Below are 13,918 nucleotides of genomic sequence, written 5' to 3'. Positions count from 1 at the left end.
TGGTTTTTGTTTAGTGTTACATAGATCAGCCATTGTGATATCACATTCAATGTTGTGTGAGTAATGTGTCAGGAACTTCTGGACTAGCTCTTCGAAGGTCCTAATGCCACCAGGTAATTGGGAAAACCATGATGTGGTTGTTCCTCCCAAGCTTTGGGTAAAAAGTTGCATTAGGTATGTGTCTTCGTATGCCACTTTGAGGCAAGCTGAATGGAATTCTCTAACATGATCACAAGGATCTCCTTTTCCTCTATACTTTTCAAACTTGGGTTTTTCAAACCCTCGTGGAAAAAGTGGCATATGAAGATTCCTATCAAAAGGATAGGGACAAATGTCATTGAGTGAAAATTGATTGGTTTTTACACCACTATGAAGTTGTTGGGCAAGATTCTCAACTTGTTGTCGCAACATTTCTATGTCATTCGAAGGAGGAGGAGGTGGGGGATTACCTTGATGAAGGTTGTATTTGATGTGTTCTCTACCTCTTTCATCCTCATTACGACTTTGGTGTTCCGATGCTTGTCTTAGTTGTGCAATGTCAAAGTCAAAGGGTAGTTTAGCCCCCTCTTGAGCGAGTTTTAAAAAGTGAGCATCAACATTGCTTCTGAGTATTTCATCAAAAATTCTATTAAAGAAAGGGTTATGTTGTGCCCTTTCTATTGCCGCAGGAGTAGGAGTGCCTGGATTTTCATCATTTATATTTCCTCCAAGGGCTTCTTGGAACTCATTGATATTTTCTTCCTCTTCCTCTTCAATTTCTTATTGTCTAGATCTTGATCTGGTATGAGCCATTTTGTTTATAAGTTTTTGTTGAAGTTTGATGGAAATGATAATGAGTTGGTGATGAAATGAAAGATTGATGTTTGGTGAAGTGTTTTGCATACGGATCCCTAGCACTAAAGGTAAATGTTACCAAAGTTCTTTCTTGAATTGCTTGTTGTGTTGGATTGACAAAGTTTGGTGTGATGAGGTTTAAAGAGATCTGAGATGTGTTACAAACTCAACTATCTAGTAATGAGAGGATTCACTCATAGACTAGTTTTAACCTACATAGAAATGTCTCTTAGGATGAGCTTATCCTAGATGTAGAGACACTCTAAAAGTGATGTATTGTGTTTGATTCAAGAAATATTGAAAATAGAACTTAGGACAAAAACCTTTGATGTTTTGAGAGTTGGAATGGAGTTGATGAGATATAGATATGATAATGGATGAAATGTTAACTTCAATAAAATCTTTGTGTCACATATGGGACAAATTCTTCCTCTTCTCTTTCAAGAGTTGGTGGTTCTTCCCGAACTATGTTATATGTGATGAAAATGTCTGGAAAGAAGTTAGGATTGATCTTGCCTACTTTGTTTTTGTGATAACTCAAAGCTCGATATTGTGTAAATGCTCTATGGTTTAACGACTCTGGATCAAATTCGTTTGATTTCCCTTTAAGGTATAGACACATGCGACATAGGAAGGTTCTATGAGAGACAAAGATTTGTCTATTAAGATAGAAGAATTTCCTCCTTTTGATAAGAGTCTTTGAGCTCAATGGTCTTTTCTTCAAGTTGATGTTTTGATGAAGATTCTTCTTTCTCAAGATGTGAAGAATGGTCATATAGTTTGATACTTTTTGTTGTTGCTCTTGGTTTTTTATCTTTTGTTTTTGAAAATGTTTGTGTTGGATGAATACTTGTTTTGGAATTTGGATTTTCTGATTTTTCTTTGACAAGAAAAACAAAGCAAGCACACAAACACAAGAATGTTGCCTCAAAAGGCACAAGTAAGTATTGGTCTAGATCAACCCAATCTTTTGAACTTTTTATGACCCTTTCCTTCAAATGTATTTTAGGTGTTTTTCCAAAGCCTAAAGTCAGCTCAATTTGCACTGTTCTTTACTCAAAAATGAAAAAAACACTTCAAACACTTTTTATCCCTAAGGTCAAGTGGCCAGTTGCGATAATTTTAGCCCACATCTTGATATTTCTTCAACTTTGGTACTACATACCTTATGAATCCCGTCGTGGCAGGTAAGGATGTGATATACTAAGTCTTGCGCGAGCATAACAAATAGATGATCCCTATGATGGGGGAGTCACCACTTTCATCAAGCCATAAGTGACTTTTCAAAAAGCTATGTTTCTACTCAAGGAAATATGTATGGTGAGTATCTTGGGAGCAAAACCATCTATGCTCTTGCACTGAATTTATCACAAATATCCTCAATCAATAGAACGGGTGGGCTACTATTTAAAGGTGTTTAGTAATTTTTGATGTTTTTGGACATAAGTTCATTCTACAGTGACTCACTTAAGAGCCTTGTAACTTGTGGTGGGACCCATTTGTCTTTTTGGCAAGTTACACTGTAGGAACAGCTATACCCAAGGCTACAACTTTCACTCTCACTTGATTTCTATAGCGGCTCGAAGGATTTACCATGCGAGGTCGTTCCCAAGAGTGATGTGTCTCTTGACAGGCCTCTCTTAAAAAGATAAAACTTGAGTGTTACTAACACTTTTCTCTTGCACCTAGGACCACGAAAGCCAAGTGAGAGGATAGTGTGTGTTATAAGTAGGACCACTCGACCAACTCTTTTGCACAAGTGTGTCAAACACAAAATACACTTATTATTTTTAACTTGTCATTGCAATGATGTTCTATCTAATTGGAGATGTTTCTCCAACAACCATGATGTTCTTTTTAATTTCAAAGGCAATATGTTTGAGTAAAATAGAATTTAAAATCTTGGTCAACTTAATGAAAAACACGTTTGTGTGAAGTAAAATCATTTTGCAACAAAGAATGACACAAATTGATTGTTCTTTTTACTTGCCCAAAAATTGAAGTGTGGATTGTGATTTTTAAGTTTGATGCAAGAAAGAAAAATTTGTCTTGTTTTGTTTTAAGCACCAAAATAAAGTGTATCCCTAACTTGCAATGAAAGTAAATTTTCGTTGTTGATTTTTAGAGCACCAAAACAAAATGGATCCTAACTTGCAAGGAATGAAATTTGTGTTGTTGAGTTTTAGAGCACCAAAACAAAATGGATCCTAACTTTCAAGGAATAAAATTTGTGTTGTTGAGTTTTAGAGCACCAAATGAAAGTTTTTGATTTTAAGTAACAAATGGGATTAGTTTAAAACCTGCACATGAAGAAAAAAGTTAGTGAAATCCGACCATACGGTGGGCTTCCACAAGCCTAAGAAAATTTATTTTATTGATTATATGGTCTTTTTTTACAACGTTCTGTTACAATAGCGCTACTCTGTGTGAAAACGAAAGCGCTACTTAACACAAACGTGCTAAAATGTGGACAAAAGCGCTAAACTAAAAATTTTAACAACTAAAACAAGTGCACTAAAAAATGGACAAACGCGCTACTTAAGACTCAAAAGCGCTCATATACGGACAATAGCACTAAATTTGAGACAATAGAGCTATTGTAAATACAATAGCACTAGAATATCAAATTACAATAGCACTAAAACGCGAGCAAAAGCGTCAAAGTGCGACCTGTGTGTCAAGTTAAACTGTAAAAAAAAGTTAGTTTTTGTAACAAAAAAATGTTGTTGGGTGTTAGGTTCATGTCGGATTCACCAAATGATGCTCTGCAAAATGGACACGTGTTAGACTAAAACCTATGGTCGTATAACACACAAAAACACAAGAAACCGTTAGTGTTAATCAACCAAAAACTAATCTAAGCAGACATATCAAAAGAGACACTAAAAACATGATAAAATATTTAACTATGGAAGTAAATACAACAAGACATCTCCAAATGCTTTTTAACATGCTCTTAGCTCCTTCTCCTTTGTTCCTCTCCTCTCCAAGTTCCAAACTAGTGTAGCTCTCAACAACTTTTTGCACTATGGATGCTTATGGAGGTTCAAGATTGAAATGTTTTAACTATGCTATGCAAGTGTAAAACAAACTAATTAAACATATTATGAAATGAACTAAGATTTATTTTAGTCCAAAATGACAATATATGTGATTTATGCTAAATGCTCTCTCTAAATTTCATTATAGATTAAATGCATACAAGTTTTTCAGGATCTGGATTATGAAGAAATGGGCTCTATTTATAGGAAAAATGGAGCAATGGATGGTTGAGATTGAGTAATCTCAACAAGGGTCAGGCTTGAATGATATTCAATCCATGTGATGGCTTTCAACCCAATCCCAAGATGACAAGTGTCAATGTGAGATAGGTTGAGAGGAGAGGGAATATACATTAAATGCTTGACATGACCTAAGAGTTAACTTGAGAGTTAAGGTCAAGGTTGGGTTGAGTGAATAAATTCTTTATTCAAAAAATAAAGCTTTTATCCAATGGATAAACTCTTGTACAAAGGTTAAAGGGATAACCATGGTCAAAGCAATAAATGCTTGAGGAGACGCATGGGTCACATGAGGGTTGAGTTAGGGTTTAACCATAAATGGTCATGTAAGAGCCATAAGTGGTTTATAAGACTTTAGAGGATAAATTGTTGAACACACAAAGCATTAAATGCTTTTCAAAGACTTTGAAGTCTTTGAGAAGTGACTCCAAGTTGCTTAGGAATGTGACAATAATTAGGGGATGAATTAGGTTAATTAGGAAGGGTTTAGAATAATCTATAAGGGGGTTTAGGAGTGCAAGTGGATTTGGTGGGTGAGGGAAAATAGGATTTTAATTAAAATAAAATTAATTTATTTCAACTTGTGGTTGCAACTTGCATTTGTTGGAAAATGCAAGTGGGGGGGGGCGGGGTTTATGATTTAAGTAAATGTTTTATTTAATTTATTTAAAAGAGGAAAGATGATTAAATTGAATAAATAGAATTTATTCATTTAATTAATTGTGAATTTGGTTTAATGAATTAATTAAAATAAATTGAATAATTTATTTAATTAATAGGAGAATGTTTGAAGATGAATTAATTAAATATTAAATTAATTAACTGATGGCTAGTAGATTTTAATCAAATAAATATCAAATATTCATTTAAATAAAATGGACAAATTTATGTGACTACACCACCCAACAACAATCTTGATATCCCCTTCTATTTCATAAAAAAATTGTATGCTGAGTTTGTTTTACGCAAACATGTGAACTACTTTGAAATCCAACCTTTCCAGGGTGTAGGTTTAGGCATACCCCAAAATAGACCTAGGGCAGTCAGAGTAGTCCAGGGCCCATATGTCCCCCCTCCTCTTGTTGATCCCCCACCTGCAATACAACATCCTGATATCATTTGTGAGGCGGCTTCACGGACCATATTGGCTATTCACTCTTTGAGTTGCCTTTTGGTTTCTCAGGCTGTGTCAGTAGCTCAACCTACTCTTGATGGTAGCGATGCATCTGGCAGCATTGACACTTCATCCTCGGCTCCACACATATGTGTGCCCCATAGGTGTGTCATGTGTGGGCACATATGCTTAAGTCCAGTTGGACAGCCCGTTGATCCTCTTGTGGACAGTGCAGATTATGAGGTGCATGAGATGCATGATGCACCAGATATTATTACATAGACTGGAGGATACCCTAGGAAGTCCTCACATGCTAGAGGCGAGGAGGCACCATCATCATACATTGATGATGTAGTGGTAAGATTTTTATTTTCACAATTCATGTTATATTTTAATAAAATATTTATAAATTAGATAATATTAAGTACTAATTTTAATTTACATGGTCTATTTAATAGTTGATGACCAAGGATGAGTTGAGACAGATTCAGGAGGGCACCTTGTCGGCCATTTCATTTGGCCTTGATAGCTTGACGGTACATATATTATTGCACCTAGTTGTTTGTATTTTATTGTACATGCATGCTCATCATTTGTATTGATATTAATTAGATTATGTAGTAACTTGCATGTATATCTTATTTTACTCTTGTAGGGCACAAGCAGCACGAGTGCGGGGCACTGTGATTTAGGATCTGGTAGTGCATTTGGAGACAAGGGAAAGGTAATTGAATGCAAATATGATTGAATGAATAGTTTAAATAACTTATAGTGATTATACATGTCTAGACATAGATTGATAGTTTCATATACTTCTTGTGTATATATACAGAGAATTCTTGGCTTCACATCCTTGATGACTACACCCAGTATACCTGAAGAAGAAGAAGAAGAAGAAGAAGAAGAGATGCCTCGAGTAGATGTGTGTTTATTTTATTTTTTGATTAGTAGATATAATTTATTATTATTAGTGACAATTATATGCTAACTTGTATCAATGTCATGTTTCTGAACATATGTAGGTTGTGTATGAAAATATTCAAAACATACCTCCTCTACCGAAGACATACATCAAGAGTCCTGCAAAGCTGAAGAGAAAACATGGAGATGAGGTAAACATGAATAGTTCAATTATAGTTCATTTTTATGTTAACTTTTCGAATGTGAATTATATAATATAACTAATATTAATCGTGGTTTGTTTTTCTTGTACAGGATCCTTCAGAGCCGAGCAGTGTGGCAAAGAGGGTCGATTTTGATGATCCATCAGCAGCCTAGGATGTTATAGATAGTTTTGGGATGCTTACATGTCTAGTTGGCATGTATATTTTGTATATGGACATACATTCACGTATTTAGACATACATTTTTTTTCAGTTGGCATTTATGCCATATTTGTGTATGGACATACATTTGTAATCATTTGACATTTTTATATATACATAAGTTGATATTCGATCATATGAATTGTTGCTCATCTGTGCATGGTGTTATCATGGAAATCTTTAATCTTCATTCCAATAATTAACAATGGTTAATAATGGCTATTTAATCAACAATACAATTTATTTCATTTCATCGTAAGTGTTGTTTTTATAATGAACAATATAATTCATTTAATGAACAATACAATACAATTCATTTAATCAACAATACAATACAATTCATTCAATGAACAATACAATTCATTTAATGAACAATACAATATAATTCATTTAATGAACAATACTTGATACAATTCATTATTACCCTATGCATGGTCCTATTTTTCCCCCCACCTCGGTCGAACATTCGGGGTTTTATTAGGGCAGCAATTTTTCGGTTGGCAAAAAAATCATCAGTCTCACTCAATCGAATGTTGTCGCGTGGTCGATTTCTCGTTCTGCTCGTTGCGATGACGAACCGTCGGCTCTGAAATGTCCAGTTAGGCATTATTACCCAATGCATGCTCCTATTTTCCCCCCCCACTCGATCGAACGCTCAGGGTCATACCCTACTGACGTCGTCCCTTGAGCGTCCTAAGTGCTCAAAATTGTCAAAATTTAACGGGCCCTAACTCAGAATCCGTGGCACCTATGAACAATCTATTTGAACCTACGGGACCACGAGAGGGGTCCCTAAAAAAGGCTATCTCGGTTTTTCAAGTTGCCCTACGATTTTATTAGGGCAGAAATGTTTCTGTTGGCAAAAAAATCGTCAATCTTACTCAATCGAATGTTGTCACGTGGCCAATTTCTCGTTCTTCTTATCACGATGACAAACCGTTGGCTCTGACATGTCCAGTTAAGCATTATTACCCTATGCATGCTCCTATTTTTTCCCCCCACTTGATCGAACACTCGGAGTCATACCCTACCGACGTCGTCCCTTGAGCGCCCTAAGTGCTAAAATTATATATAAACAAGCATTACACTATAGACACATAATGATCATCAATATTTCCATGTATTGTATACACATAATTACCATTACACTTGCATGTGACATCCATGAAGGGATATGCAAACATGTTTTTTTTTCATTATCAATACAACTACACCAATGTACTCATGTACAAATACATGGACATTATCATCAATATAACTAAACCAATTTGCTCATGGACATTGTATATCATCATAACAATGTTACATCAATTCACATCCATATACAAATACAACATCCCACTTCATCTGCATCAGACATCCTCATGTCCTAAGAGAAAAGTTTACGTACAACAATGCCTACATATAAATGAAGACCAAAATAAGTAACCTTTTTATGCAGAATGAATGTGCTATAAGAAACAAATTATAACACTTAATACAAATTAGTTTGGCAAATTATAAATAGATCATTTCAAACATTTTTAAGACACACAAGATTGTATAATTACGAAACTTACTAGTTTCTCTGCAAAGTATACAAGCATAATTTTGAAGAAAGACGCATGTTGATTAAAGCCCTTCTCACTGCATTTATTTGCATGGTTGAAGACGATGGTAGATATGGTCATTTCTAAATAGCAATACATTCACTTGACTTAATGTTTATGCACAAAATTTTATCTCATTAATGCAAAAAGGAATATGTACCATCACCAAGAGAGGGTCTTGTCAACGACGAATGATCTAGCATGAACCTATATATCATCAAAAATCATAATGTGATACTATTGTATATCATCTAAAAATACTTGCATGATCATAAAGGTTTTGCGAAAATTGTCAGATAGTGTTCTCTAATAACATAAATTGTAAAACTCATCAAATGCATGATAATAAGTCATGTTGCAAAAATACGTCCCTTTCGATTATATCGTGTACCCGCTATGTGCATGCAAAAATCGTGTTGCCAAAAAAAAAATTCATCAATAGACCTGCATTTTCAACACATCCTTAATATACACATAACAAACTTGATCATTAAGGTTTAATGATCATTGTTTGAAATGAAATGCATGATAAAAAAATAAGGCACCATTAAAGACCTACTACTCAAGTGTGCCTGAAGGGTTATCTCTTTGTTTAAGAGTATCCAGTATTGCTTCATGATCAGGAGTAGTCACTATCCATAGCTCTTTGGTCTTCGGTTTTGCTTGATGCTTCAACAACTTGACATTTGTAGCTATAATAAGGTGTAAATATATTATAATGGTTTTGTGTCTCTCATAGTCTTCAAATGCAGGTACGCCATTCTTTCTAATCATGTATGTTCGCAACCAAGTTCCCACAACAACAATTGAACCTGTAGGATATGTGAACCCGTCATCATCTATCACTGGTTTTGTTAGCTTTTGTTTTCCCTGTACACATCGTGCCAACCAATATTTTGATCTCTCTTCATTCCCTTGCGGTGCAACAACTGCAAAAACATGTACTGGCTATACAAGATCTGATAGATGATCATACTCAAGTGAACTTTCCATGTCATCATTTAACAAAGATATTGTTTGAGATAAAGGAGTTAGATAGTGGGGAACCCACGTATCAACCCACTCACTTGACTTGCACTGATCCAAATCACACCAAACACAACTCTGACAAAAACAAGCCAACGCTTGTGTCCATACCTTGTCATACCTTGTCTTCTCCTCCTATGACATTCTCAATCTCTTTCTCTATACACTTCAATTTGGTCATTTGAAAGTTTTCTTTTGTGTTTAGACTTCTGACAACTACTACTCCCCATTTCCCTCCACACATATGCTCCTATGTGATTGACAATGTAAGTTTTCACTTTAAGAATCTCCCAGAAGCACAAATTTGTCTCTACTTGTCTGAAAACTCGTGATCCTTGACAGAAAATAGAATATGCAAACTGTGGGCCATTAGAATCTACAAAATAGCCCACAAGGCTTTTTTTTTTCTTTTTTTTGTACTAAAATCAAATATCTGATTTGAGTACAAAAATTTGTGGTCCCCAAAATTTTTCCCGTTGTCGCCTTTTATTTACTAAACTGCCACATGGCAGAAATCCGATATCCGATTAAATCCAATATCAGATTTTATTAGTCATATTTTAGAGAGAGAGAGAGAGAGAGAGAATAAGATACCATAGGACCCAAAGCGACCCAATATGGTGTCATAACGGGTCATATAGCATCCTAAGGGGTCATATGATGTCTTAAAGGGGACATATGACACAATATGACCCACTAGGACACAATATGACCCATAACGACCAAATATGGTGTCTTAAAGGGTCATATGACCCCTATGGACACCATATGACCCCTAACGACACCATAGGACCCCTTAAGACACCAAATCATGTCGTTAGGGGTCATATGGTGTCCCATGAACCTTTAGGACATATTAGGACACCATATGACCCCCAATGACCCCATATTGGGTCACTTTGGGTCATATTGTGTCCTAAGGGGTCACATTGTGTCCTACGACTTCTTAGGACACCATATGACCCCTAACAACATGATTTGGTGTCTTAAGGGGTCCTATGGTGTCATTAGGTGTCATATGGTGTCCATAGGGGTCATATGGTGTCTTGGGACACCATATGACCCCTAATGACACCATATTGGGTCACTTTGGGTCATATTGTGTCCTAAGGGGTCATAAGACACAATATGACCCCTTACAACACAATATGACCCAAAGCAACCCAATATGGTGTCATTAGGGGTCATATGGTATCCTAAGAGGTCATAAGGGTTCATGGGACACCATATGACCCCTTAGGACACCGTATGACCCCTAATGACATGATTTTGTGTCTTAAGGGGTCCTATAGTGTCGTTAGGGGTCATATGGTGTCCATAGGGGTCATATGATGTCTTGGGACACCATATGACCCCTAATGATACCATATTGGGTCGCTTTGGGTCATATTATGTCCTAAGGGGTCATATTGTGTCCTACGACCCCTTAGGACATCATATGACCCCTAATGACATGATTCAGTGTCTAAAGGGGTCCTATGGTGTCGTTAGGGGTCATATGGTGTCCATAAGGGTCATATGGTGTCTTGGGACACCATAGGACCCCTTAAGACACCAAATTGTGTCGTTAGGGGTCATATGGTGTCCTAAGGGGTTATATGGTCTCCCATGAACCCTTATTCCCTCTTAGGACACCATATGACCCCTAATGACACCATATTGGGTCACTTTGGGTCATATTGTGTCCTAAAGGGTCATATTGTGTCTTACGACCCCTTAGGACACAATATGACCCAAAGCAACCCAATATGGTGTCATTAGGGATCAAATGGTGTCCTAAGACACCAAATGACCCCTATGGACACCATAAGACCCCTAATGACACCATAGAATCCCTTAAGAAACCAATTCGTGTTGTTAGGGGTCATATGGTGTCCGAAGGGGTCGTAGAGCACAATATGACCCCTTAGGACAATATATGACCCAAAGCAACCCAATATGGTGTCATTAGGGGTCATATGATGTTCTAAGAGGTCATAAGGGTTCATGGGACACCATATGACCCCTTAGGACACCATATGACCCCTAACGACATGATTTGGTGTCTTAATGGGTCCTATGGTGTCTTGGGACACCATACGACCCGTTATGACACCATATTGGGTCGCTTTGGGTCATATGGTGTCCTACAACCCCTTAGGACACCATATGACCCAAAGCGACCCAATATGGTGTCATAACGGGTCGTATGGTGTCCCAAGATACCATAGGACCCATTAAGACACCAAATCATGTCGTTAGGGGTCATATGGTGTCCTAAGGGGTCATATGGTGTCCCTTGAGACACCATATTTGGTCGTTATGGGTCATATGCTGTCCTAGTGGGTCATATTGTGTCATATGACCCATTTAAGACATCATATGACCCCTTAGGACACCATATGACCCCTAATGACACCATATTGGGCCTCTTTGGGTCATATGATGTCTTACGAGCCCTTAGGACAACGTATGACCCATAACACACAATTTGGTGTCTTAAGGGGTCATATGGTGTCCTAGGACACCATATGATGCCTATGGACACCATATGACACCATATGGTGTCATAAGGGGTCATATGTTGTCCTTAGAAGTCATATGGTGTCCCATGAACCCTTATGACCCCTTAGGATGCCATACGACCCGTTATGACAACATATTGGGTTGCTTTGGGTCCTATGGTGTCTTAATCTCTCTCTCTCTCTCCCTCTCCCCCAATCTCTATCTCTCTCTCCCCTAATCTCTCTCTCTCTCCCCTAATCTCTCTCTATCCCTCTCCCCTAACCTCTCCATCTATCTCTCTCTCCCCTAATCTCTCTCTCCCTTCCCCCTCCCCATCTCTCTCCCTCTATCTCTTTATCTCCGTCTCTCTCTCTCCCCTCATCTCTCCACTAATCTCTCTCTATCCCTCTCTCCTAATCTCTCTCTCTCTACCTTCCCTCCCCTCCCTCCCTCCCTCTCTACCTTCCCTCCCCTCCATCCCTCCCTCTCTCTCTCTCTCTCTCTCCATCTCTCTCTCCCTCCCCCCCTCTCTCTCTCTCTCTCTCTCCCTAATCTCTCTCTCTCTCTCTCTCTCTCTCTTCCCTAAGCTCTCTCTGTCCCTTCCCCCCCCCCTCTCTCTCTCCCCCCACTCCCCCCTCTCCCTCTCCCTCTCCCTCTCCCTAATATCATATACTAATTTATTTATAAACAAATCTAGTTAGAGAATTTACTGATTAAAATCGGATATCCGATTTTTGTAATCAAATTTTCAAATTTCAAATTTCAGCTCGGGAATGCTTTGGTATTTGGCTTGGAAGTGACAAGCCTAGAAAGTCAACTAAAAAAATGTGTTTTTTAGTATTCCTTGATTTTCCAGACTTTACACTGGTGGCTGACGACTTTTTTTGTAGCCAAAATTGATAAAATGAAAAGGATTTTTTAAGGACGTTCCCAACTTTCCAACAATATAAGGCTTGTCTTATTTCGACTTTAATAAATCATTATTATTTATTTTCTAATTGAATTCTGACAATAGTCCTGATTGATATATTGATTGAAAAACACTCAACTTTCAAACGGTATAACATTTTTTCAATCCAAAACATGCATCACATCCTATGCTTCATCTACTATAGGGAAAAATTAAAAAAAATTAAATTTCATAAGGTTTTGACCAAGTTAAGGTGGTCAGATGTAGGAGTTTCTAAATTTCTAAAAAGTTGTAGTAAAAAATTCATAAATAATTATTTACTTTATAAAAATTTAAAAAAAAAATGTGTCACATCCGGACATGAGTCTAATACTTATTTTATAAATACTGTAAAAAAATATTATGATTTTATTGTGATTAGGGTGGTCAGACATACGTGTACTTCTTATTTTTTTCTTGAAATTTTAGTACCACTGCATTGAAATTTGAAATTTTCATCAAATAGGATTTTTTTTTTCCAAAAAACAACTAGTAACTTAGAAACTAGATTCAATTTTTTATATATTCTCTTCTTACATATTTTAAAAACAATGTTCACAACTTATTCAAATTTTCATGTCAAGTTGCATAACTCTGATTTTCTGAAATTTCATTGCCACTTAAGGGCTTGTTTTGGCACACCATGATCCTGCACATACCCTGTCTCATTTTTAACCAAGCTTCTCCATTTCTTAAATGTTTCAAATACATCAGATTTTTGCCTAAGGAAGTAAACCCAAACCTTCCTAGTTGCATCATCTATGAATGTAACATAATACCGGGAGCCACCAAGGGAAGATACCTGGGCTCGTCCCCATATATATGTATGCACAAGCTCCAACTTTTCATATTTCTTTTGCTTCCCGTCCTTGAGAAAACTAACTCTTTTGTTTTCCATACACACAAATTTCACAGAAATCCATACTAATGCATTTCAGACCTGGTAAAACCTTTTTAGAATGAAGTACCTTCATACCTTTATTCACTCATATGGCCAACTCTATCGTGCCACAGTTTTGTCTCAGAACCTTTAGCAACTGTTTTAGTTTCTTCCCAACAACTATTCCTGAATGTCTCTGGGTTTTGTCTACGACAACTAAAGTAGAAGGAACAGTATGGCCTGTACAAAGATATAAGGTACCTACTTTCACACCTCTTGCTACTATCAAGGAACCCTTTGAAGCCTTCCAATTTTTATCATTAAAAGTAACTGTGCAACCTTCATCACCTAGCTGCCCAACTGAAATTAAATTCCTACTCAGCCTTGGAACGTGCCTTACCTCTTGTAGTAGTCAATGATTCCCATTCTGCAACTT

This window comes from Cryptomeria japonica, chromosome 4 (assembly GCF_030272615.1).
Source record: "Cryptomeria japonica chromosome 4, Sugi_1.0, whole genome shotgun sequence".
In the NCBI taxonomy this organism is placed as follows: domain Eukaryota; kingdom Viridiplantae; phylum Streptophyta; class Pinopsida; order Cupressales; family Cupressaceae; genus Cryptomeria; species Cryptomeria japonica.
This window is presented reverse-complemented; position numbering follows the sequence as displayed.